The sequence below is a fragment of the Tachyglossus aculeatus genome (genome assembly GCF_015852505.1).
Source record: "Tachyglossus aculeatus isolate mTacAcu1 chromosome 12 unlocalized genomic scaffold, mTacAcu1.pri SUPER_6_unloc_3, whole genome shotgun sequence".
NCBI classification, from domain to species: domain Eukaryota; kingdom Metazoa; phylum Chordata; class Mammalia; order Monotremata; family Tachyglossidae; genus Tachyglossus; species Tachyglossus aculeatus.
Genome location: NW_024044830.1, coordinates 5916736 through 5941035, shown reverse-complemented (window position 1 = coordinate 5941035; position 24300 = coordinate 5916736). Strand labels below are relative to the sequence as shown.

Below are 24300 nucleotides of genomic sequence, written 5' to 3'. Positions count from 1 at the left end.
ATCATTATTATTATATGAAGAGTGAGGGAGCTCCAGGCCAGTGAAAGGTCATGGGCTGGGGTCAGTAGCGGGATAGATGAGACCAAAATACAGTTAGTAGGTTAGTTTTGGACGAGCCAAATGTGTGTACTAGGTGACCATGAGAAGCTGCCCCTCTTAATCTTCAACCTTCAGGCAGAAGGAAACCCAAATCAATCAATCGATCAAATATGCTGAGCATTTACTATGTGCACAGAGCTGTGCTGACTGCAACCAAATAAATGATCTCTCACCAGATGTAGCCTCCTGTTTCATGGCAAATCTGGGGTAGGAGAGCCTTTTATCTCCCATGTGAACTTAACCCTCATCTAGTTGTCAGTGATTGCCCTCTCAAAGGACCGTGTCTAATGCATTGCTCTCTTCTTCAGAACTGAGAACGGAGTTCTTCAGATAGCAGGTTCTTACTAAACACCACTGAGACTCAGACATTACCAGCTCTGTCCATGGTTCTGCACTCCTCTGGAAACTGCAGTAGTTGTTCGTCCACCTCTGCGCCATATAGAAACTACTCACCATCATCGTTAAAGCTCACAATCACCTTGCTCCCTCCCATCTTACCTCGCTACTCTCATACTACAAGCCAGACCGCACACCTCGCTCCTCCAATGCCAATCAATTCATCGTACCTCCATCTCATCTCTCCCGCCAGCCACCCCTTGTCCACGTCCTGTCTCCTGCCTGGAATGTCCTCCCTCTTCGTATCTGACAGATATTCACTCTCCCCACCTTCAAAGTGTTATTAAAATCAAATCTCCTCCAAGAGGCCTTCCCCGAAGTCCCAATTTCCTCTTCTCCCACTCCTTTCTGTGTCGCCCTTCACTTGAATTTGCCCCCTTTCTTTACCGCTCTCTCGATCCCATGGCACTTATGTATAGATCCATGATTAATGCATTTCTATTAATGTTTGTCTCCCCTCCTAGACTGTAAGCTCTTACGAGCAGGGAATTTGTCTGTCAATCGTATAATTTACTCTCCCGAGCACTTAGAACAGTGCTTTACACAAAGTAAGTGCTCAAGAAATATGATCTATTGGCCACCCAGAACGTTATTCACCAATCCATCCCCGTCCATCCCCATCACCCACCCAGTATATCCAGCAGATCGAGAGCCATGGAGACGCCGGGGGTAGAGATCCGTTTTACACACAGAGACGTGAGGATATTCTAGTTCTCTGTCACTGCCGTCTCCCCTGTAAGACCCCAACACATCCGTGTTCTCCTCCCACCCCACCCCTCCGACTCACTGGTCAGACTGAAGCGAGCAGGCTCTGGTCTCTGTTGTCCTTCAACCATCCCCTCAGCTCGTGGACGTCGGCCACAGGAGGTTCTCGGGGACTTGTGAGGGTTCCAGGCTCTTCTTGCTTCCTGCTTGGAGCGTATCATGCTCTTGATGAACCCGTGCCTTTCTGGATAAGCTCCCTGTTGCTCCTGCGGGACTCCCCCCGGGGGACGGGTCACACGTTGGGCTGAGGGACCTCATTAAGTCCTGTTCGGGTCTGGCTCCCCGAGGTTCTGGCACCGCTGGGGATCTTGGGGACCTTGGGTGGGGTTGTGGCCCTGCCCCACGTGACTATCCTACTGGGGACCATGTGGCCCGTAACATCGGCGTGCGTCGCACGGAGAGAACATCCAAAGTAACTGTGGAGATGACAGTGAGGTGTCCATCTTGTTTTATTGTCAGTGACCCACCGGCTTCATCCGCTTCACGGCTGTGGGGCGGCCATTTTAAAATGGTTTGGATGTACCAGTCCTCCCTACTCCAGACCTCACTTTAACCCTCCCACTCCTGATCCCATTCGCTACCTTCCCTGCCCTAGGACTATGCTCCTTCTGTCAACTGCCACCCCCCTCACTTCTCCCCACCCTCCTACCCACAGCTCCATTCACTGTCCTGCACCAGCCCCGCTGCCTCTCCTGCATACATTTATTATTGTGATTATTATTACTATTATTATAATTATTATTATTATTATGGTCCTTGTTAAGCGCTTACTATGTGCCAAGTAGTGATATAAGCGCTAGGATAGATACAAGTGAATCTGGTTAGACACAGTCTCTATCTCACTAAGAGTTCACACTCTTAATCCCCATTTTAGAGATGAGTTAATTTAGGCACAGAGAAGTGAAGAGACAAGTCCAAAATCACACAGCTTTAATTTCTTCTTTGCCGTGAGAATTTTGGTGGGTTTAAGGACATCCAAGTCCAGGTAGGTACAGACTTCCAGCTCTCTCTCTCTCTATGTTGTTTGCACCTGACACTCATGGTCAAGTGCTGGAGTCAGACATGCACATCCAATCAGCTGTCGGGAGACCATGGTTTAGTGGCAAGAACACGGGCTTGGGAATCAGAGGACATGGGTTCTAATCCCGCCTCCGACACTGGTCTGCTGTATGGCCTTGGGGACGCCACTTCACTTCTCTGTGCCTCGGTTACCTCATCTGTAAAATTGGGATGAAGATTGTGAGCCCCACATGGTACAACCTGATTAACTTGTATCTACCCCAGCACCTAGAACAGTGCTTGGCACACAGTAGGCGCTTAATTAATACCATTATTATCTTCATATTATTATTGTGAACCTGTTCCATAGAATTCTTCCCTAACTCACAATCTCAGTCATGACAACCTAGACAGTTGTTTTATCACTAAGGTATTCAATTCTCATCCTCACTGTATGTCTTCAACTCCACATACAATGCACTGCTACATCAATCAATCAATCAATCAATCGTATTTATTGAGCGCTTACCGTGTGCAGAGCACTGTACTAAGCGCTTGGGAAGTACAAGTTGGCAACACATAGAGACAGTCCCTACCCAACAGTGGGCTCACAGTCCAAAAGGGGGAGACAGAGAACAAAACCAAACATACTAACAAAATAAAATAAATAGAATAGATATGTACAAGTAAAATAAATAAAGAAATAAATAAATAGAGTAATAAATATGTACAAACATATATACATATATACAGGTGCTGTGGGGAAGGGAAGGCGGTAAGATGGGGGATGGAGAGGGGGACGAGGGGGAGAGGAAGGAAGGGGCTCAGTGTGGGAAGGCCTCCTGGAGGAGGTGAGCTCTCAGTAGGGTCTTGAAGGGAGGAAGAGAGCGAGCTTGGCGGATGGGCAGAGGGAGGGTATTCCAGGCGCGGGGGAGGACGGGGGCCGGGGGTCGATGGCGGGACAGGCGAGAACGGGAATCAAATCATCGGGGCCTGTCCGTCCGTCCGTTGGGTACCTGCCGTTCAGCTCGGCGAGGAGCGCGTGGATGTCGATAGTGTTGAATCGCGACTTCATGTCGGCGCCTCTCGCTGGCGTCCGGGCCTCGGCGCCCCGACCCGGCCCGGACATGTACATGTAAGGCACATCTCTTCCAAGAGGCCTTCCTCAGCTAAACCCTCATTTCCTCTTCTCCCACCCCTTTCTGTGTCACCCTGATTTGCTACCTTTTTCACCTTCCCAGTCCCAGAACACATATGTACATATCTGTAATATATTTATTGATATTAATGTCTGTCTCCCCGTCTAGACTGTAATTTCGCTTTGGGAGGGACTGTGTCTATTATATTATACTCTCCCAAGTGCTTGTTAAGGAAGACCCCCCCCCCCCATCTCCACCACTGGCCTGCTGTGTGGTCTCAGGAAAGCCGCTTAATCTTTCTGTGCTCCAGTTTCCTCATCTGCAAAGTGCTTAGTACAGTGCCTAGTATCTGGTAGGTGCTCAACAGATATCATTGATTGATCAATCAATCTATAGTTTTCATTCAAATATCATTGCTTTCAGCAAGCATCGTGGCCTAGTGGATAGAGCACGGGCCTGGAAGTCAGAAGGACCTAGCTTCTAATATCGGCTCTGCCATGTGTCTGCTGTGTGACCTTGGGAAAGTCACTTCACTTCTCTGAGCCTCAGTTACCTTATTTGCAAAATGGGGAATAAGAGTGTGAGCTCTATGTTGGACAGGAACTGTGTCCAACCTGATTAATTTGCATATACCCTAGAGCTTAGACCAGTGCTTGGTCCATAGTGATAGCATTGTTTTCATTCCTCGTGTTTTAACTCCTGAGTTGCCTGGAACCTTGGTTTCTTTCATACACTGTAGGCAGAGATCCAGATATCCATTATATTGTAAAGTCCCCCAAGGCAAGGATTTCATTTTTTCTCTCCCTCTCTCTTAGACTGTAAGCCTCAGGCAGACCAGACACTGTATCCAACGTACTTATCCCAGTGCTTGTCATATAGTAGGAGCAAAATGGGGATTCAACATCAGTTCTCCCTCCTACTGAGACTAGGGGCCCTAAAAGGGACCTGATTATCTTGTATGTACCCCAGGACGTAATATAATGCTTGACATATAGTACGTGCTTAACAATTATTATTACTTCTACTATTATTATTACTTCTACTAATCATAATGATGTGTATTTTCATTAGCTCTTATGCCTGGAAGTGTTAATATAGGAAGTCCACGCCCTTCTCTTTGCCTACAGTTTTGTTTGGTACCTGATATATTCTGTATAGCTTTTTCAGGTCTGAACTCTACTAATTTCTACTGTTACTTTCGATTTTCCTGGCTAGCTTCCCCTTCACTCCCTACCCCAGGAATTCATATACTAGCTGAAGCAGCGGGTCCACTGTCCTTTTCTTCTCTCAGGTGGCCTTGCTCTTTCTCCCAGGCTTCAGTAATTGGGCTCTGAGCTGCCCCAGCAACTGACATTCACTGCAGACAATGGTAGCTTGGAGCATAGGTTTGTCAAAAGGTTACTAGACTACTACCATTATAATTCCTACTAATAGATCAGTTACTAGTATTACTATCAATCAATCAATCGTATTTATTGAGCGCTTACTGTGTGCAGAGCACTGTACTAAGCGCTTGGGAAGTACAAGTTGGCAACATATAGAGACGGTCCCTACCCAACAGTGGGCTCACAGAATAGAAGGGAGAGACAGAGAACAAAACAAAAAATATTAACAAAATAAAATAAATAGAATAGATATGTACAAATAAAATGAATAAATTAATAGAGTAATAAATACGTACAAACATATATACATATATACAGGTGCTGTGGGGAAGGGAAGGAGGTAAGGCGGGGGCGATGGAGAGGACGAGGAGGGGGGAGGAAGGAGGGGGCTCAGTCTGGGAAGGCCTCCTGGAGGAGGGAAGTAATAATAATAATAATAATAATAACAATAATGATTAGTAATTATAGTATATATTACTATATAATAATAACTATACAGTATATATTATATATATTATATATTTTATAGTGGACTATGTAATGATAACTAGACTATTAGTAGTAGTGATAATAATAGCCATCTAGTACTAGTAGCAGCAGTAGGAGGAGGAGGAGGAGGAGGAGGAAGAGTACAGCGTGACTCAGTGGAAAGAGCCCGGGCTTGGAAGTCACAGGTCATGGGTTCTAGTCCCAGCTCCTCCACTTGTCTGCTGTGTGACTTCGGGCAAGTTACCTAACTTCTCTGTGCCTCAGTTACCTCACCTGGAAAATGAGGATTAAGATTGTGAGCCCCACATGGGGCAACCTACCATGTGCTTACCATGATCATGATGAGATTTATTTTGCTCATGATGTGCATTTAGCTTTAATTCTATTTGTTTAATTCTACTTGTATATATTTACTATTCTATTTATTTTATTTTGTTAATATTTTTGTTTTGTTGTCTGTCTCTCCCTTCTAGACTGTGAGCCCGCTGTTGGGTACAGACCGTCTCTAAATGTTACCAACTTGTACTTCCCAAGCGCTTAGTACAGTGCTGTGCACACAGTAAGTGCTCAACAAATACGATTGAATGAATGAACCTAATCACCTTGAATCCCCCCGGTCCTTAGAACAGTGCTTCACACATAGTGGGTGCTTAATAAATACTATTATTATTATTATTATTATTATTATTATTAATAGTAGTAGTAGTAATAGCAGTAGCACTGATGAGAAACAGTATGGCCCGGTGTATAGGGCACAGGCCTGGGAGTCAGAGAGTCCTGGGTTCTAATCCCGCCTCCAGCACCTGTCTCTTGTGAAACCATGGGCAAGTCACCTCACTTCTCTAGACCTCAGTTACCTCTTCTGTAAAATGGGGATTAAGACTGTGAGCTCCATGTGGGACCTGTGATATGTCCAACCTGATTATCTTGTACCTATCCCAGTGCTTAGTACAATGCCCGGTACTTAAAAAACACTTAACAAATACCATTTTCATCATACTAGTGCTATTACCACTTCTGTTGCTAAATTAACATGGTCTTTGCTCCTCGTACGTACACATACATAGACGCACACACAAACACACACACACACACACACACACACACGCACATCTTGTCAGAGCTTGTTCTAGTGGAAAGAGCATGTGCCTGGGAGTCAGAGAACCTGGGTTCTAAACCCAGCTCTTCCACCTGTTGCTGCGAAACCTTGGACAAGCCAATTAACTTTTCTGTGCTTCAGTTTCTTCATCTGAAAAATAAGATTTCAATGCTTGATCTCAATGTGGGACAGCTACCAGGTCCGATCTGATTACTTTTCATGCACCCTAGTGCTTAAAATAGTACTTGACATGTAAGTGATTAATGAATGCCATAGTTCTTATTATTTTCATTTTATTATATATCCACTTCGTTCTCCTACTAGATTCAGCTCGCACTCTCCTTTCCCTCACAATCGTACCTTCTCATGAGATATGTTCCCAACTCTTTTGTCTCCAGTCTCTGTCCCATGAACATTCCTCCTGGAATCCCCTCCCACTTCAAATCCACCGGTCCACAGCTCTCCCCATATTCCAAGCCCTTTGAGAGAAGCAGTATTGCCTTGTAGATAGAGCAGGGCATGGGAGTCAGAAGGAGATGGGTTCTAATCTCAGCTCTGCCACTTGTCTGCTCTTGGATCTTGGGCAAGTCACTTCACTTCTCTGTGCCTAAGTTACTTCATTTGTAAAATGGGGATTAAGACGGTGAGTCCCACTTGGGACAGGGACTGTGTCCAACCTGATTTGCTTGCATCCACCCCTGTGTTTGGTACAGTGACTGGTGCAGAGTAAGTGCTTAACAAATACTACTATTATTATTATTTAAATTCCAGGATGCCTATCCCAATTAATTTTCTTTTTCCTAGGTCATATCATTCCTTCTCTCTTTTTCAGCCTTTTTGCACTCACCTCTTCTCGTTATACTTTAGTACTCACTATCGGTAATAATAATAATAGTGATAGTAATAATAATGAAAATGAAAATAATAATGATTACGGTATTTGTTAAGCACTCACTAGGTGCCAGGCAGTGTACTAAGCACTGGGGTGGATAGACGCAAATTGGGTTGGACACAGTCCCTGTTCACATGAGGCTCACAGCCTCACTCCCCACTTTACAGATGAGGTAACTTAGGCACAGAGAAGCTGAGTGACATGCACAAGGTCACACAGAAAATAAGTGGAAGAGCCAGGACTAGAACCTACGACCTACTGACTCCCAGGCTTATACTCTAGCCATTGAGCTATTCTGCATCTCTGTCCATATCTCACACACTCTATTAATTGTAACTCTTGTACAAATCCTCTTTCCTTCTTCCTCCTGTCGAATTGATGACAATGTTTGTTCTCCCATACTAAGCTCCTTAAGGGCAGGGATTATATCTGCTCATTTTATTAACTCTTTCCAAGTACAGCGCTCTACACATTGTAGGTGCTCAATAAATTGATTGATTGGTTGCTTGGTTGTTTGGTCCATCTTCCAGAGGAGCATGGGGAGGTATTATATTTCAGTAGACATTTGTCCTGAAAAGAGGGCTTATGAAACATTTTCATTACCTTCATAGATATCTCTGCCTCTTGTGGATGCAAGCAAATCGGGTGGGTAACAGTCTCTGCAAAGTTCTTGGGTTGTTTTCTTGATTGAGGCAGAATTTTTTTGAATTTCGATTTGCAACGCTAGTAGAAGTTGGGAAATAGTCATGAGAAGCCATAGTTCACCCTTTACTTATGAATCAAGCAAAACATCCTCACTTTCGGCTTCAAGGCTCTCCATCACCTCGCCTCCTTCTACCTCACCTCGCTTCTCTCCTTCTACAGCCCAGCCCACACCCTCTGCTTCACTGGCGCTAACCTTCTCACTGTGTCTCGTTCTCACTTGTCCCACCATCGACCCCCCAGCCCACGACCTTCCCCTGGCCTGTAATGGCCTCGTCTACACGTCCGCCAAGCTGCCTCTCTTCCTCCCTTCAAAGCCCTACTGAGAGCTCATCTCCTCCAGGAGGCCTTCCCAAGCTAAGTCCCCTTTTTCCTCTCCTCATTCCCATCCACCAAGCCCTACCTTCTTCCCCGCCCAACAGCACTTGTATATATATATATCTATGTACAGATTTATTGCTCTATTCATTTTACTTGTACATATTTACTGTTCTATTTATCTTGTTCATGATGTGCATCTAGCTTTACTTCTATTTATTCTGATGATGATACCTGTGTACATGGTTTTTTTTGTCTGTCTCCCCCTTCTAGACTGTGAGCCCGTTGTTGGGTAGGGACCGTCTCTACATATTGCCAACTTGTACTTCCCAAGCGCTCAGTACAGTTCTCAGCACAAAGTAAGCGCTCAATTGATTGATTGAATTGATTAAATGAATGAATGAAAGAATGAATTATTTTAGAGCAGATCATGACCCTCAGCAAGGTATTCTGATCGGCCCCCTTTCTCCTCTTTACCTATGTTCTGAACTTCACCAGAAACCTGACCATCGTCACCCTCTCTCTTCCTGACTCCTGTCTCTGCCCTCCCATGTACTTCTTCCTGCACATTTTCTCCTTCCTGGAGATCTTCATGTCCTCCTGCATTCCCAGATTCCTAGCTGCAAACAACACTGGGGACAGGACCACTTCTTACAGTAGTTGTGTAACACAGCTGTTCTTCTTTATCCTGTCGGAGAAGACCGAGTTCTTCCTCCTGGCCGCCACAAGCACTTAGTACAATGCTCTGCACACAGCAAGCTCTCAATAAATACGGTTGAATGAATGAATGAATGTCCAGATTTTCCAGTCAATAGTACTGATTGATTAAGCACCTACCAAGTGCTAGTACCTACCAAGTGTTTGTAGCACGTTTGCCTCCAATACTTCAATTTCCACACTTTGAGGGTGAAAGCAGTGATCTCAGCCTTGCTCTCACACGCGTGTGATAGTGAAGCAAGAAACATTCCTAGATCCCGCAGAATCCATAATTTAATCAGTCAGCCAATAGAATTGACTTTGTACTTACTGAATGCAGGGCTCTGAATTAGTTCGTGGGAGAGTACAGTAGAGTTAGTAGACAGGATGCCTGCCCATAAGGAGCTCACAGTCTAAGAATTATTATTATTTATTGAGCACTCCTAAACAGTTGGGGGAATATTCAAGAATTAGTAATCAAACAATCAATAGCATTTATTGAATACTTACTATGCTTAAGTACTAAGTACTTGGAAGAGAGCAGTAGAGTTAATAATAATAATAATGATAATTGTGGTATTTGTGAAGCTCTTACTATGTGCTAGACACTATACTAAACTCAGGGGTGGATACAAGCAAATCGAGTCGATCACAGTCACTGTCCTGCATGGGGTTTGCAGCCTTAATCCCCATTTTACAGATGAGGGGACTGCGGCACAGAGGAGTGAAGTAATTTATCCAAGGCCATACAGCAGACAGGTGGCAGAGTCGTAATTAGAACCAATGACCTTCTGACTCCCAGGCCCGTGATGTCTAAACTACACCATGCTAGGGAAGATGATCCATGCCCTCAAAGAGTTTACAGTCTAACAAATTTAAGGTAGCGGGAAGCCACTGAGTATAGAGGTGTTGATATAAGTGGGAGTGATGAGTATAAAACCTTCCCTGCCCTCAACGATCTCACTTTCTTGGAAGCAGCATGGTGTAAGGAATAGGGCACAGGCTTGGGAGTCAGAGGGTCATTTGTTTTAATCCCAGCTCCACCCTCTGTTTGCTGTGTGACCTTGGGCAAGTCATTTCACTTCTCTGGGCCTCCGTTCCCTCATCTGGAAAATGGGGATTGAGACTGCGAGCCCTACGTGGCACAGGGACTGTGTTCAACCCAATTTGCTTGTATCCACCCTAGCATTTAGTACAGTGCCAGACACATAGTAATCGCTCAACAAATACAATTATCATTATTATCATTAATAAAAATAATAATAATATTGCAGAGAAGACGGTTCCTGTTATAGATCAGCGACCATTGAGTAGCTACTCTGTAATATAGTGGTGATTAATATGCTCTGAGCCTTCACGGTTTCACGCCCCCTCCCCCCTCCTCGGCCCCTCGCCCCTATTGTCCTGCAGCCCGCATTGTCAGTGAGCTGGCAGGGAAAGCATTTGCCACTTGTAGTCACGGAACAGAACATCTCCAGTCAACCATATTTATTGAGCACTTCATGTGTACAGAGCAAGTCCTAAGCGCTTGGGAGAGTACAGTATAACAATACAAAAGGAACATTCCCTAACCACAACGAACTTACAGTCTATAAGGGGTGAAAGACATTAATATAAATAAATAAATTACAGATTCGTTGTTCAATGAATTACAGATGTCCAAGATCTCGTCACCTGCAGACATCCCTGAGCTTTCCCAATGTGGTCAGACATCACTGAGTATGTCATACGGTGACCTTCCCTGACTAAACCCTCATTTCCTCTTCTCCCACTCCTTTATGCATTGCCCTGACTTGCTTCCTTTATCCATTGCTCCCGTCCCAGCCCCACAGCACATATGTACATATCTGCAATTTTATTTATTTATATTAATGTCTTTCTCCACCTCTAAACTGTAAGCTCTCTGTGGTCAGGGAATATATCTGTTTATTGGTATAGTGTACTCTCTAAAGCGCTTAGTACAATGCTCTGTATTCGATAAATATGATCAAATGAAATACGACTGAATGAATGAAGTAAGACATAGGGCCGGAGGGATATTTTCCACTTTCTTGAGAACAGCAGGAGAAGAAAAAAGAGCAACAGCAGCAGCTACTACAGGAGCGCCCCAGTACGGCGAGAGTTACAATAGCCACTTTTGCCCCGCGGGTAGCCCTGGGACCAGAGACCACTAGGTGATGAGTGAAGCCTGCCCCAGCTCCAGGAAAGAAACCTTCAAGATCCCCATCACTCCTACTTCGAGCACTGCCTCTTTCCCATCCAAATTAAAATTGTTTGCTCGGAGGGATTAATCAATCAATCGTCTTTATTGAGCGCTTCCTGGGTGCAGAGCACTGTACTAAGCGCTTGGGAAGTACAAGTTGGCAACAGATAGAGACGGTCCCTACCCAACAATGGACTCACAGTCTAGATTAAGAGCCAAGTTCATTAGTTCCTTGCTATAAGCATCTCCAGGGAATGTCTGCTTTGTTATCTAAAGATCCTTCCCCATCTACATTTAGAAGAACTCATAAAGGGGCTGAATTTTGTCCCTGTAAAATAAGGGCTGGGGGAGAGAGGAATAATGTCAAATCTCCTTTCTGTTACTGTTAGAAAGTAGCTTACTTTCTCCAGTCTCATCTATCCTGTCTTTCCTTTCCTCTAGAACATACGTTTTTCCATCCTCGCTAGTAGGCTGACAGAAAGGGTGTCGCCCCGGACCCCGACTCGTCTTCCTTCCGCAAACCGATGGAAGTAACAGCAGGAGAAGGACGAGGATAAGGGAAATTCTGTCCTGCCTGGCAGGGCACCACAAAATGGGGAGAGATTTTGGCTCTGAATGATACGAAATTCTTCCTGAGAATAGGGAGAAGGTCGATTCAGATTTTCAAACGAACAAACCGTATATTCAGTGTGAAAACTCTGACCAAAACCATCGAGGGTGTCAGAAAAGTAAATACACGTTCCTCCTTAAGTACCTTGGTCCTCCCGAAATCTGATCTCTGCTGGTTTTTCCTGTCCCATATCTGACCTTTCCGATTTGGTCAGGGAAGGAGATAGCGACAGTTGGAAAAGAATCCCCTTAACTAGTATTTTTGCTGGCTGGATCGATCTCTGAGGGTTTGGGATTGGCCCGTGCCTCAGGTGATCTGTTGCCCCTGGCAACTGTCTCCTTTTCACCAGGCATATCCTGGCCTGGAGACCTACTAGGGTTACATTTGATGGTTCTCAGCTTTTGAATGCCTGGGATTCCAGCCCCAGCTCTGCCTGGAGATGGCTGACATGACTGATGACTTTCCTGAACCTGGGTTCAAAAATCGTGTGAATTCCTCGATAGCTAGTTTTTATTGTTTATCTCTCCCATTAGATTGTAAACTCCTCACAGGCAGGGTCTACAGTCTATTGTTGTACTCTGTATGCAATAAGCACTCAATGAATACCACCGACTGATTGACTTTATTTCCCTAAAAACCTTTGACGGTGTTGTGTACAGAAGAGGTGCCCAATAAACGCTGATGAGGATTGGTTTAATAAAGACAGCCAGGGTGATGATAATGATTCCGTCCAATAAGAGGAGAAGCATTCCAACTGGTTTCATTGAGTTTCCCTTTTTAGTCTCTCTCCTCATTTAATCGTATTTATTGAGCGTTTACGTTTTGCCAAGTACTGTACTAAGCGCTTGGAAGAGAATAGTATAACAATAAACAGAAATATTCCCTGGCCAACTTCACTTCTGCTTCCTCTCTCATCCTCAGTTGTGACCCCGGGGGAAATCCAAAGTCAGCGAAGAGTAATCATACCTCAGTGACCGAGTTCATCCTCCTAGGGCTGACAGACAATCCAGACTGGAATATTGTCATCTTTATATTCCTGCTACTGAGTTACCTGTTGAGCATCACTGGGAACCTGACCATCCTCACTTTCATCCTACTGGACTCCCACCTCCACACCCCAATGTACTTCTTCCTCCAGAATTTCCCCTTCCTAGAAATTTCGTTTACGTCGGTCACCATTCCCAAACTGCTGATGGGTATTTCGACCGGGGACAGGACCATTTCCTATAATGCTTGTGTCATTCAGTTGTTCTTCTTCATCTTCCTGGGAGCGACGGAGTTCTTCCTGCTGGCCGCCATGTCCTACGACCGCTATATCGCCATATGCCGGCCGCTGCACTACTTGACCATCATGGACCGGAGAGTCTGCACCCTGGTGGACCTCTGCTCCTGGCCGGTGGGCTTCCTGATCATCTTTCCGGGCCTCATCCTGAGTCTCCAGGTGGACTTCTGTAACTCAAACGTCATCAACCATTTCACTTGTGACGCTGCGCCCATGCTGGAAATATCGTGCATTGACACGCAATTATTAGCGAAGATTAATTTTATATTAGCATTTGTGACACTCCTGGTCACTCTGGCACTAGTCGCCGTGTCCTAAAAGGTCATCATCCGCACCATCCTGAGACTGCCCTCCACCCAGCAAAGAAAAAAAGCCTTTTCCACCTGCTCTTCCCACATGATCGTCATCTCCCTCCCTTATGGCAGCTGCATATTCATGTACATCAAGCCATCCTCAAAGGAAGCTTTGGACTTCAACAAGAGGGTGGTGGCGCGAAACACCTCCGTGGCCCCCATGCTGAATCCCTTCATCTACCCTTTCGTTGGGGAACACCTTCACTGGGGAAGCAGCGTGGCTCAGTGGAAAGAGCCTGGACTTTGGAGTCAGAGGTCAGAGGCTCAAATCCCGGCTCCGCCACTTGTCAGCTGTGTGACTTTGGGCAACTCACTTAACTTCTCTGGGCCTCAGTTACCTCATCTGTAAAATGGGGATTAAGACTGTGAGCCCCCTCTGGGACTACCCGATCACCTTGTAACCTCCCCGGCGCTTAGAACAGTGCTTTGCTCATAGTAAGCGCTTAATAAATGCCATCATCATTATTATCTACACACTAGGAAACCAACAGGTGAAGCGGGCCATCAAGGAAGTAACCAAGAAGGTGATTTTCTATAAGAAAAAATAAGAGGCTTTGGATCCTTGTTTGTGATTCTATATCAGAAAACGAAATTGAATGGCCAAAGCTTTCCTTAGTGAGGATGGACTTACAGTTACCCCTCAGGTCTTCCTTCTTCATCCTCTTTTTCTGTTTCCATTCCCAAGTCGGAGCCACTCACCACTTTGGCCACTTGACCTGCCCCATCCCTTTCGGCAACACCTTTAGAGCTAGTTGTGATCGTATGAGTAGTAGAATAATAATTGTGGTATTTGTTAAGTGCTTACTATGTGTCAGGTACTGTACTATTCGCTGGGGTGGATACAAGCAAATCGGGTTGGACTGTCTCTGTCGCTCATGGGGTTCAGGATAGTAGTAGAAGTAGTAGTAGTAGTACTTTTCCATCACTGTAGAAAGCACCACCATCCTTCCTGTCTCACAAGCCCGTTACCTTGGCGTTATCGTTGACTCCTCTCTCTCATTCAACCCACAAATTCAATCCATCGCGAAATCCTGAGGTCCCACCTTCACAACATAGCTAAACTCCGCCCTTTCCTCTATATTCATACTGCTACCACGCTAATACAGTCACTCATCCTATCCCGTCTGGATTACTGCATCAGTCTCTCCATGCTGACCTCCAGCCTCCTATCTCTCCCCACTCTAGTCCATACTTCACTCTTCTGCCCGAATCATTTTTCTACCAAAACGTTTTGGACACGTCACCCCTCTCCTCAAAAAACAAAACTCCAGTGGTTGGCCATCCACCTCCGCATCAATCAAAAATTACTCCCCAGTTTCATTAAAGCACTCCATCACCTTGGCCCCTCCTACCTCATCTCGCTTCTCTCCTTCTACAATCCAGCCCGCACACCTCGCTCCTCCACTGCTAACCTACACACCGTGCCTTGATCTCGCCTGTCTCGCCGCCGAGCCCTAGTCCACATCCTGCCTCTGGCCTGGAATGCCCTCCCTCCTGAAATTCGCCAGACAATTACTCTTTCCCCACCTCTTCAAAATCTTACTGAAGGCACATCTTCTCCAAGTAGCCTTCCTAGACTAAGTCCCACTTTTCCTCATCTTCCATTCCCTTCTACGTCACCATGCCCTGTTCCGTTGGCTCTTCACCCCTCTCCCAGCCCCACAGCACGTATGTATATATCTGTAATTTTATTTTTCTGTATTGATGTCTGTTATTTTTATTTATGTTTGTCTACTCCTTCACCTTGTAACCTCCCCGGCACTTAGAACAGTGCTTTGCACATAGTAAGCTCTTAATAAATGCCATCATTACTTTATTATTATTATTCCGCAACCTCAGATTGTGAGCTAACTGTGGGCAGGGATTGCCACTCTTTATTGTTGCATCGTACTTTCCCAAGCGCTTGGTACAGTGCTCTGTGCACATTAAACGCTCAATAAATACGATTGAACGAATAAATAAATAAATAAATAAATAAATAAATAAATAGTAGTAGTAATAGTGATTCTCTGTCTAACCCAACTTCAGTGCACACTTCACTCTGCTGCCCGGATCATTTTTCTTAAAAAAAGGCTCAGTCCATATCTCCCCTCTCCTCAAAAACCTCGACCTGTAGGCCATCTATCTGTGAATCAAATAGAAAAACCTAACTATAGGCTTTAAGGCACTTAATCATCTCTCCCCCTTCTACCTTACTGCACTCATCTCTTACTGCAACCAAACCCGCACACTTAGATTCTTTAATAACAGCCTACTCATTGTACCTCAGTCCCTTCTTTCTCACCACAGACGTCTCACCCACATCCTCCCTCTGGTTTGGAATTCCCTCCGCCTTCATATCTGACAGTCCACAACAACCCCCACTTCATTCTTTCATTCATTCAATCGAATTTAATGAGAGCTTACTCTGTGCAGAGCACTGTATTGAGTCTTGGAAGACTGCAATATAAAAATAGACACATTCCCTGCCCACAAACAGTTTACAGTCTAGTGGGGGAGGCAGACATTGATATAAATAAATGAATTACTGATCTGTACATGAGAGTCTGGGATGGGGATGGATAAAGGGAGCAAGTCAGGGCGAATTGGAAATGACTGGGAGAAGAGGAAAAGAGGGCTTAGCCGGGGAAAGCCTCTTGGAGGAGATGTACCTTCAAAGCCCTACTAAATCATATCTCCTCCAAAATCCCTCCCTTGACTAAGCCCTCTCTCTGTGTCACCTACGGACTTGGCTCCGAACACCATAAGTACTTTGATACATAACAATCTGTAATTTATCTTAGCGTCTGCCTCCCTCTTTAGACTGTAGGCTCCTTGTAGGCAAGGCTCATGACTACCTACTCTACTGTGTTGTACTCTCCCAAGTGCATTGTAGAGTGCTTTGCACACAGGAAGTGTTCAATAAATGTCACTGACTGTGTTTGATAATTGTAGCAGCAAAAAGGTAATAATAGCAAAGCAGCAGTAGCGCAAGTAATAACACTAATAGAAGTAGTCATAGTAGATATAGCAGTAATAGTAGCAGTAGACGTAATAGCAGAAGTGATGGAATGAATGAATGAATGAATTTTAATGAATTATTATTATAGTATTTGTTAAGCGCTTACTATGTGCCAGACATAGTTCTAAGCTTTGGGGTAGATACAAGATAGTCGGGTTGGACACAGTCCATATCCCACATGGGGCTCACAGACTTAATCCCAATTTTACAGATGAGGGAACAGAGGCACAGAGAAGTGAAGTGACTTGCCCAAGGTCACACAGCAGGCAAGTGGTTGAGCGGGGAATCTGACTGAACACTCAGTAACTTGTTCTGATCACTCCGTTTATAAATATATTTTATTTCTATCTGGCCCATTAGAGTGGAAGCTCCTCGTGGGCTGAGAATGTGTCACATGTTTCTAACCAACCAATTTCTACTCACACCGAATGAGAAATCCACTCTGTTGGCTTTTGGACTGTCATGCTGCAATCTTCCCGGTATCAATCTAATCTCTTCTCCCAAGCCTCCTACCCAGACTGCGGTCTTTCCTCCTCCCAAACAAACCTTCCAAATGGACCTCGCTGGCGATCCTGCAATATTCCATATCCTACGCCCTTCATGCTCCAGGAAGCACCCTGCCCTCTTCCCTTATCCAGAACACATCGGAACCTTGCTTCAAAGCCAAATGTTACTTCCTTCAGGAAGTCTTCCTTGATTGATAGCTCCCTTTCATGGTTGGGATGTCCCATTAGCCACTTTCACTACCTTGTGAATTTCTTTTTTAGTCGTGTACTTGTGACTCGTATTTGAATGACTTGCCTGAGGTGATCAAAAGAACAGTGACAGAGCTGGAACAAAAACCCAGATAATCGACTGTCTTTTCCACCTATGGCAGACAAGATAACTCCTTCTCCTCCAAACCATTTTTCAATCCCCACCTCCACCATGATGTATCCCAGAAAAAGGTAAAATGGGGTTAAGTAACCTCTAGGTCCCGCGGAATGTAATCTATCTCATTTCTTATGGCATTTGATAAGGACTTGCTCTGTATGAAGTAGTTAGTCAGTTAATCATATTTATAGAGCACTTACTGTGCGCAGAGCACTACACTAAGCGCTTGAGGTAGTACAATATAACAATAAACAGACACATTCCCTGCCCACTACGAGCTTACAGTCTGAAGGGGGAGAGAGTCATTAATAAATAAAAAAGCATTGTTCCAAGCCCTGGGGCAGATACAAGTTTATCAGGTCCCTGTCCCACAAGGGGCTCACAGTCTAAATTGGAGGGAAGAGGTTAATCCTGATCAGTGCCAAGTGATAATCTCACACGATGTTCGCAGAACAGTGCTGCCTTCTTCGTTTCTGTAACAGGAAAAAGTAACTGCTCTGCGAAGAAAATGGTGATATCACTGCTCTTCACAGGAAAAGTGAACTCAACTTTGAAAAAAACAAATGTCATTACTGTATCTGTATTTAATATCTCCTTCCTGTCTTCAACCTTGTGGGCTGTTGGAAGTGATCATAGCTGATCCTATGTAATGAACGATCCTGGGAAGCGATGAATCTCTCTTTCTCCAGTCACCCAGAGGCCATGAAAAATCATTACGGAGTGAGGAAGGGAAAGAAAAGAATGTATGTCTCACATCATTACTCTCGTACTACAACACAGCTCACACACCTTGTTCCTCTAATGCCAACGTACTCACTGTACTGCGATCTCGCTTGTCTAGCCGCTGACCTCTCGTCCACGTCCTACCTCTGGCCTGGAACGCCCTCCGTTTTCATAATCGGCAGAAAATTACTCTTTCCACCTTCAAAGCCTTATTGAAGGCAAATCTCCTCCAAGGGGATGTTCTTGACTAAACACTAATTTCCTCTTTTCCTCCCCTCCCTTCTGAGTTACCCTGACTTGATCTTTTTATTCACTATTCCCCGCCAAGCATCATAGCACAGCACATATGTGTATATCTGGAATTTATTTATATTAATGTCCATCTACCCCTCTAGACTGTAAGCTTGTATTGGGAAAGGAATGTGTCTGTTATGTTGTTGTGTTATATTCTCCCAAGCCCTTAGTACAGTGTTCTGCTTACAGTAAGTGCTCAAGAAAAACGATTGTTCGATAGAGGTGGACATCTGTGTCTCCTGACTCTCAGGCCATATATCTCAGCACCTTGGACACCTCCCACGTCTCCTGCTTCTAGATCCAGCACTGGATAGTGTGGGACAGAGGTCTAGAGGGATAGACTGGATAGCGGGACAGAAATACTCTAGTGATATTCTAGATGGCGAAATGAGGATGTTCTCGTGACGCTCTTGATAGTATCACAGAAAGGAAGAGCTAGCTGTAGCCCAAAATTCTGACTCAAATCAGACCGTCACTCTGGAGCTCTTTAACCCTTCTTAACTTTGGAGAAAATGGAAGGAGAGGGAAAGGAGAGAAAACATGCATATTTTCCTGGAAAATTTTCTGGGGCTAATTTGGGTTCTAGGAAGCGCGCCCCTCCCCACCCCCTCCCCCACGAGAAACCTAGTGTCTCTCCCCTTCCCAGGGGAAGAACCTAGCCAGGCGTCTCCAGGCTGATTCCCAGTAGTCCTCGCCTCGCCTCTATGCTCTAAGCACCTCTTTCTGCTCTCCGTTATGTTTCCCAAGGGCCCCAGTCTCTGTTGTTTGCCATCGTGGTTAAAGGCATAGATTCATTAGTGCTCCCCCCAGCTTTCTGCAGCTCAGCTGTGGCTCCTCGCCCCCGTTTCCCCAGAGCCCATCGCGAACAGTGAGGATAAAGACAGTCTGACTCTCGGCCTTCAGAGTCTCTCGCCTCCCTGCTCAGTGAGTAGGACTTCTTCATCCGGACAAACCATGATTCACCCCGATGATCCCGACAGCGATGATATGGCCCCCAAAGCAAAAGCCGGCAGAGTCCCGGATGAGTTCTGGGGAAAACTGGCGGGGTTTTCTTCTGGGATTCCCCGTGCCCCTCCACCACCGTCGCGCCGAGATTTTAGTTGGGTGAGGTAAAGGCTGCATCCGTGTGTTCAAGATGTGGAACTAGTCTGAAACAAAAAATTCTCTGCTATCTCTGCATGCTGAGTCGATGTCGCGAGAAAGCTACTGGAGAGAGTGGGAAAATTGTGTGGTCTTTGCTTGACACGAGAATGATTTTCCCTTTCCTCCACCTGCCGTTCTGCAGGTAATAGATCTGAATGTTCTGTCGGTGCATTCATCAGCCAAACATTAAATTAATTAGTCAATAGCACTAATTTAGAACCCACTTTTAAACAGTCAATCAATCAAGCCATAGAACTGACTAAGCACCAATCTGATTGGTGCAGAGCAAGATTCAGAGCTCTTGGGAGAGTAAAGCAGAGTTAGGAGAGTCCGGAACTGGGAGTCAGAAGTACCTGGGTCCAATCACGGCCCGGCCACTTCTTTGTTATGTGACCTTGGGCAAGTCATGTACTCAAGTACATCATCTGTAGAATGGGGATTAAGGCTATGAGCTTCACTGAGACATGGATTGTGTCCAACCTGATTACCTTGTATCTACCCGGAGCTTATCACAGTGCCTGACTCATGGTAAGTGTTTAAGAAATACCATATAAAGTCCCTGTCCTCACGGAATTTACGGTCTACCGGGGGAGATTGTAGGGGAGAGGGATTAATTCAGAGAAATGTGTCGGTAAAGGAGAGATTGAAATTAAAGACAATAAGATAAGAAAATAGGCTGTTGGGGTAGACAGTTCAAAGACACTGCCGCCTACTCTTCTTTGGACACTTCACTCTTTCATTTGTAATTATTGAACACTTACTGTGTGCAGAGCACTGTAATAAACGCTTAGAAATTCGTCACAAATAGAGGCAATCCCTACTCAACAACAAGCTCACAATCTGAAACGGGGGAGACACAGCACTTGTACATTGCTGCTAGTGTTGGTGAATGACAATAACCTCATTAAGGGCAGGGAGTATGTCTGTTATTGTTATATTGTACTCTCCCAAACGCTTAGTACAGTGCTCTGCACACAATAATCCGTCAAGAAATACGATTGAATGAATGAACGACTGAATGAAGGAAGTGAGAGAGCAGGGGTCCACCTGAGTCACAGGCGGCTTCTGTGCTTCTGTGCCAGCCCTCACTTCCCCTATTTCTTCTGCTGCATCAAGCAGATGCAGTCAAGTCGTCCAGTCAACGAGAACAACCACGGGAAAAGGCTCGGGGGTTACGGAGTTCATCCTCGTGGGGCTCACCGATGACCCCTACCTGCAGGTTCCTCTCTTTTCTATCCTCTTCCTCACTTACGCATTCAGCGTCACCGGGAATCTGACCATCGTCACCCTCACCTTGCGGGACTTCCGCCTCCGCACCCCCGTGTACTTCCTCCTGCGCAGTTTCTCCTCGTTGGAGATCGCCTTCCCATCTGCCAGCATTCCCAGATTCCTGATCACCAATGTCACCGGAGACAGAACCATTTTCTTTTCCAACTATTCCACTCAGCTATTCTTCATCATCTTTCTTGGGGTGAAGGGGTTCTTCCTCCTGGCCGCATGTCCAACAACCGCTACGTCACCATCTGCCAGCCCCTGCACTACACGAGAGCCATGAGCCGGGGCTTCTGAGCTCTGCTGGTCCTCTGCTACTATCTGGATGGGTTCCCGGTCGTCTTTCCGCCAGTCATTGTTCTCCTCCATCATGAATTCTGCTCCTCCAATATCATCAACCACTTCATCTGTGATTCTTCTCCCGTGCTACAGCTCTCCTGCTCGGATACCCTGTTCCTCGAGCTAATGGCTTTCCTACTGGCCTTGAGGACGCTCCTGGTCACCCTGGCTCTGGTGACTGCGTCCTACATAACCATGGTCTGCGCCATCCTGAGACTACCCTCCGCTCAGTAGAGGAGAAAGGTCTTTTCCACCTGCTCCTCCCACATGGTCGTGGTCTCCATGACATTTGGCAGTTGGCATTTGGCATCTTCATGTACATCAAACTGTCTGCCAAGGACAGGATGGAACCGACCAAGGGGGTGGCGGTGCTCCACACTTCCGATGCCTCCATGCTGAACCCCTTCATCTACACCCTGTGGAACGAGCAGGTCAAGCAGTTCTTCACCCAATGGGGTGCACCCAATGGGGTTTTCCTCCAGGAAGTGAGGGATTATCTGCGATAAAATACCACAGGAAAATCTGCAGGAGTTTCAAAAGGTCGACCACAGAGACTCGGGGCCTGTACATTAGCCTCATCTGCTGTCCGACAGACAGGACCTGGCCGTTTTCCAGCCCTCTGTGCGCCCCCACACCCGCCCTCTTGTAAATCCCTCCTCTGGCCAGGTTCCCCCTGCAACCCCAGCCCTTCTGTCCTCATCCGTTTAGAAGCGAATCTTGCCTTTTCCCTCCACATGATAGATATGTTCCGAGGTTTGCTCTGCAGGTTGGTGCCGAAGCTGTTGGAGTATCACAGGTGCAGTGTGCGTGTGTGTGTGTGTGTGTGTGTGTGTGTGTGTGTGTGTTTCCAAGTGTCCTTCCTTGTCCTTGCTAAGTGAGTTCTTGCACCTAAATCTTTGATGTCACTCGATGTCACTGGTAGTCAGCGGACGGGAACCCAAAGGCTCACCACCTCTCGCTACTATCCTATTGTTTCTACACTTCTACCCTCTTGCTCTCCCCATCTCACTCCCACTTCTTCTCATCTCAGCACGTATGCGTGTGTAAACAATAGATTTACTTATAGTTAAATATTCTTATTTGGGCAGGCATTTGAGCTGTCATTAGAGATCCAGTGTAGCCTAGCCGATAGGGCAGGGGCCTGAGAGTCAGAAGGACCTGGGTTTAATCCCGGCTCTGCCATTTGTATGCTGTGTGACCTTGGGCAAGTCACTTCACATCTCTGTATCTGTTACCTCAACTGTAAAATGGATATTAAGACTGTGAGCCCCATGTGGGACCGGGACTGTGTCCAACTTAATTAATTTGTATGTACCCCAGCGCTTGTCCCAGTCTGGCACATAGTAATCACTTACCAAAAACCATAAAAAACAACATTCCAATCTGTTCTATTTGTTCTGCTTCCTTCCTGATCCTTATTCTTACTTTGACTCCCACTCCTTGGAAATCATTTCTCTCTGTGATCCCTATTTGATCGGAAATTCCTGGATAGCAGGAACTCTGTACCTTTCTTTAGCTGTGCTCTCCCAAGCACTTAGTACAGTGCCCCGAACTCAGTCAGTAGGCAGTCACTAGATTCCATTTGATTGATTGATGAATTTCGTAGCACTCGGTATGCCCTAATAAATGCAAACAAATTGATTGAAGGATTGCTTTGCACTCAGTATGTGCTCAATAAATTCCATCTTATTGATGGATTGTTCTGCACTCTCTAGGCTCTCAATAAATGCCATGAGAAGTCAGTGTTCAATAAATACCATTGAATGACTGATTTGCCAGTTGAGTAAATAATTGCTAGACCTGACTTCCTATTTGGTCTGGGCGGGAGCATCTCTGTACAAGAATGAAGGTTCTTTCTACAAGGGAGCTGAGTTTCAGGGAGAGGTTCAAGGAGCACTGAGCCCAGAGAAACTCAGCCCAGTGCTTCACCACCTCTGGACCTAGCAGAAGGGAGAAGAGAGATCCCCATTGTTCCACCTTGCTTACTCTCCTCTTCGTTACCTGGACTAGGGATTAATGGTTTAGAATGGCTGTGTCTGAGCCCCATCCCTCCGGATATGTCTCCAGTCCGAGTATTAAACGTTCACAGCCCGAGCCACCAAAGCATCTACCATTCAGTAGTGTCTCCTGACTCATCCCTGGAGATACATTCATTAGTTTCACAATTGGTCCCCATGTGCCCACTGGGAACCAAAGAGAATAAACCCCTACTCTTCCTCCTGCAGAAGGTAGAGAAGTCCATCTCCTGTCGTAGGGGTCTAAACGGTCTCCCCTACTGTTAGCCTGCTCCATCCATCCTCTGCCCAGAAGAGAAGAAAGTCCTTTTCCATCTTCTCCTCCCATAATGGTAGTGGTCTCCATCACATACATCAGCTGCATCTTTATGTCCATCAAACTTTCCACCCAGGACAGGGTGGACCTGACCAAGGGGGTAGGGGAGTTCAATACCTCTGTGGCCCCTATGCTGAACCACTTCATCTTCATCATGCAAAACAGTAGGCTTTCAGGGACCTGGTATACCGGGTTGGGTTTTCCTCTGGGAAGTGTGATGAGGCGGGGTGAGAAGGAGAAGTCAAACCACACGTGAGCCACAGTATTCCAGTCAAACAACCGATGGTATTTATTGAGCACTTACTGTGTGCTTACTGAGCTAAGCGCTTGGGGGAATACAGTACAACGAGATGGTAGACACGTTCCCCCTCCTCCCCCTCCCCATCACCCCACCTTACCTCCTTCTCCTCCCCACAGCACCTGTATATATGTATATATGTTTATACGCATTTATTACTCTATTTATTTTATTTGTACATATTTATTCCATTTATTTTATTTTGTTAATATGTTTTGTTTTGTTCTCTGTCTCCCACTTCTAGACTGTGAGCCCGCTGTTGAGTAGGGACCGTCTCTATATATTGCCAACTTGTACTTCCCATGCGCTTAGTACAGTGCTCTGCACACAGTAAGCGTTCAATTAATACGATTGAATGAATGAATGAATGAATGAATGTCCCCGGCCCACAAGGAACTTACATTCCAGAGGGGGAGACAGACATTAATTGTAATAATTGTATTTGATAAGCACTTACTATGTTCCAAGCAGTATTCTAAGCGCTGTGTTCTAAGAGCTGGGTAGAGAACAAGGTAATCAGTTTGTCCCCCATGGGGCACACAGTCTCAGTCTTAATATCCATTTTACAGATGAGGTAACTAAGGCACAGAAAAGTTAAA

The 24300-nt window shown here is 45.6% G+C and overlaps 1 pseudogene; it reads left to right on the top strand.

Moving 5' to 3' along the window:
* The first annotated feature begins 3332 nt into the window (after positions 1-3332).
* Positions 3333-13975, top strand: LOC119921597 (annotated as a pseudogene).
* Positions 13976-24300: the final 10325 nt, after the last annotated feature.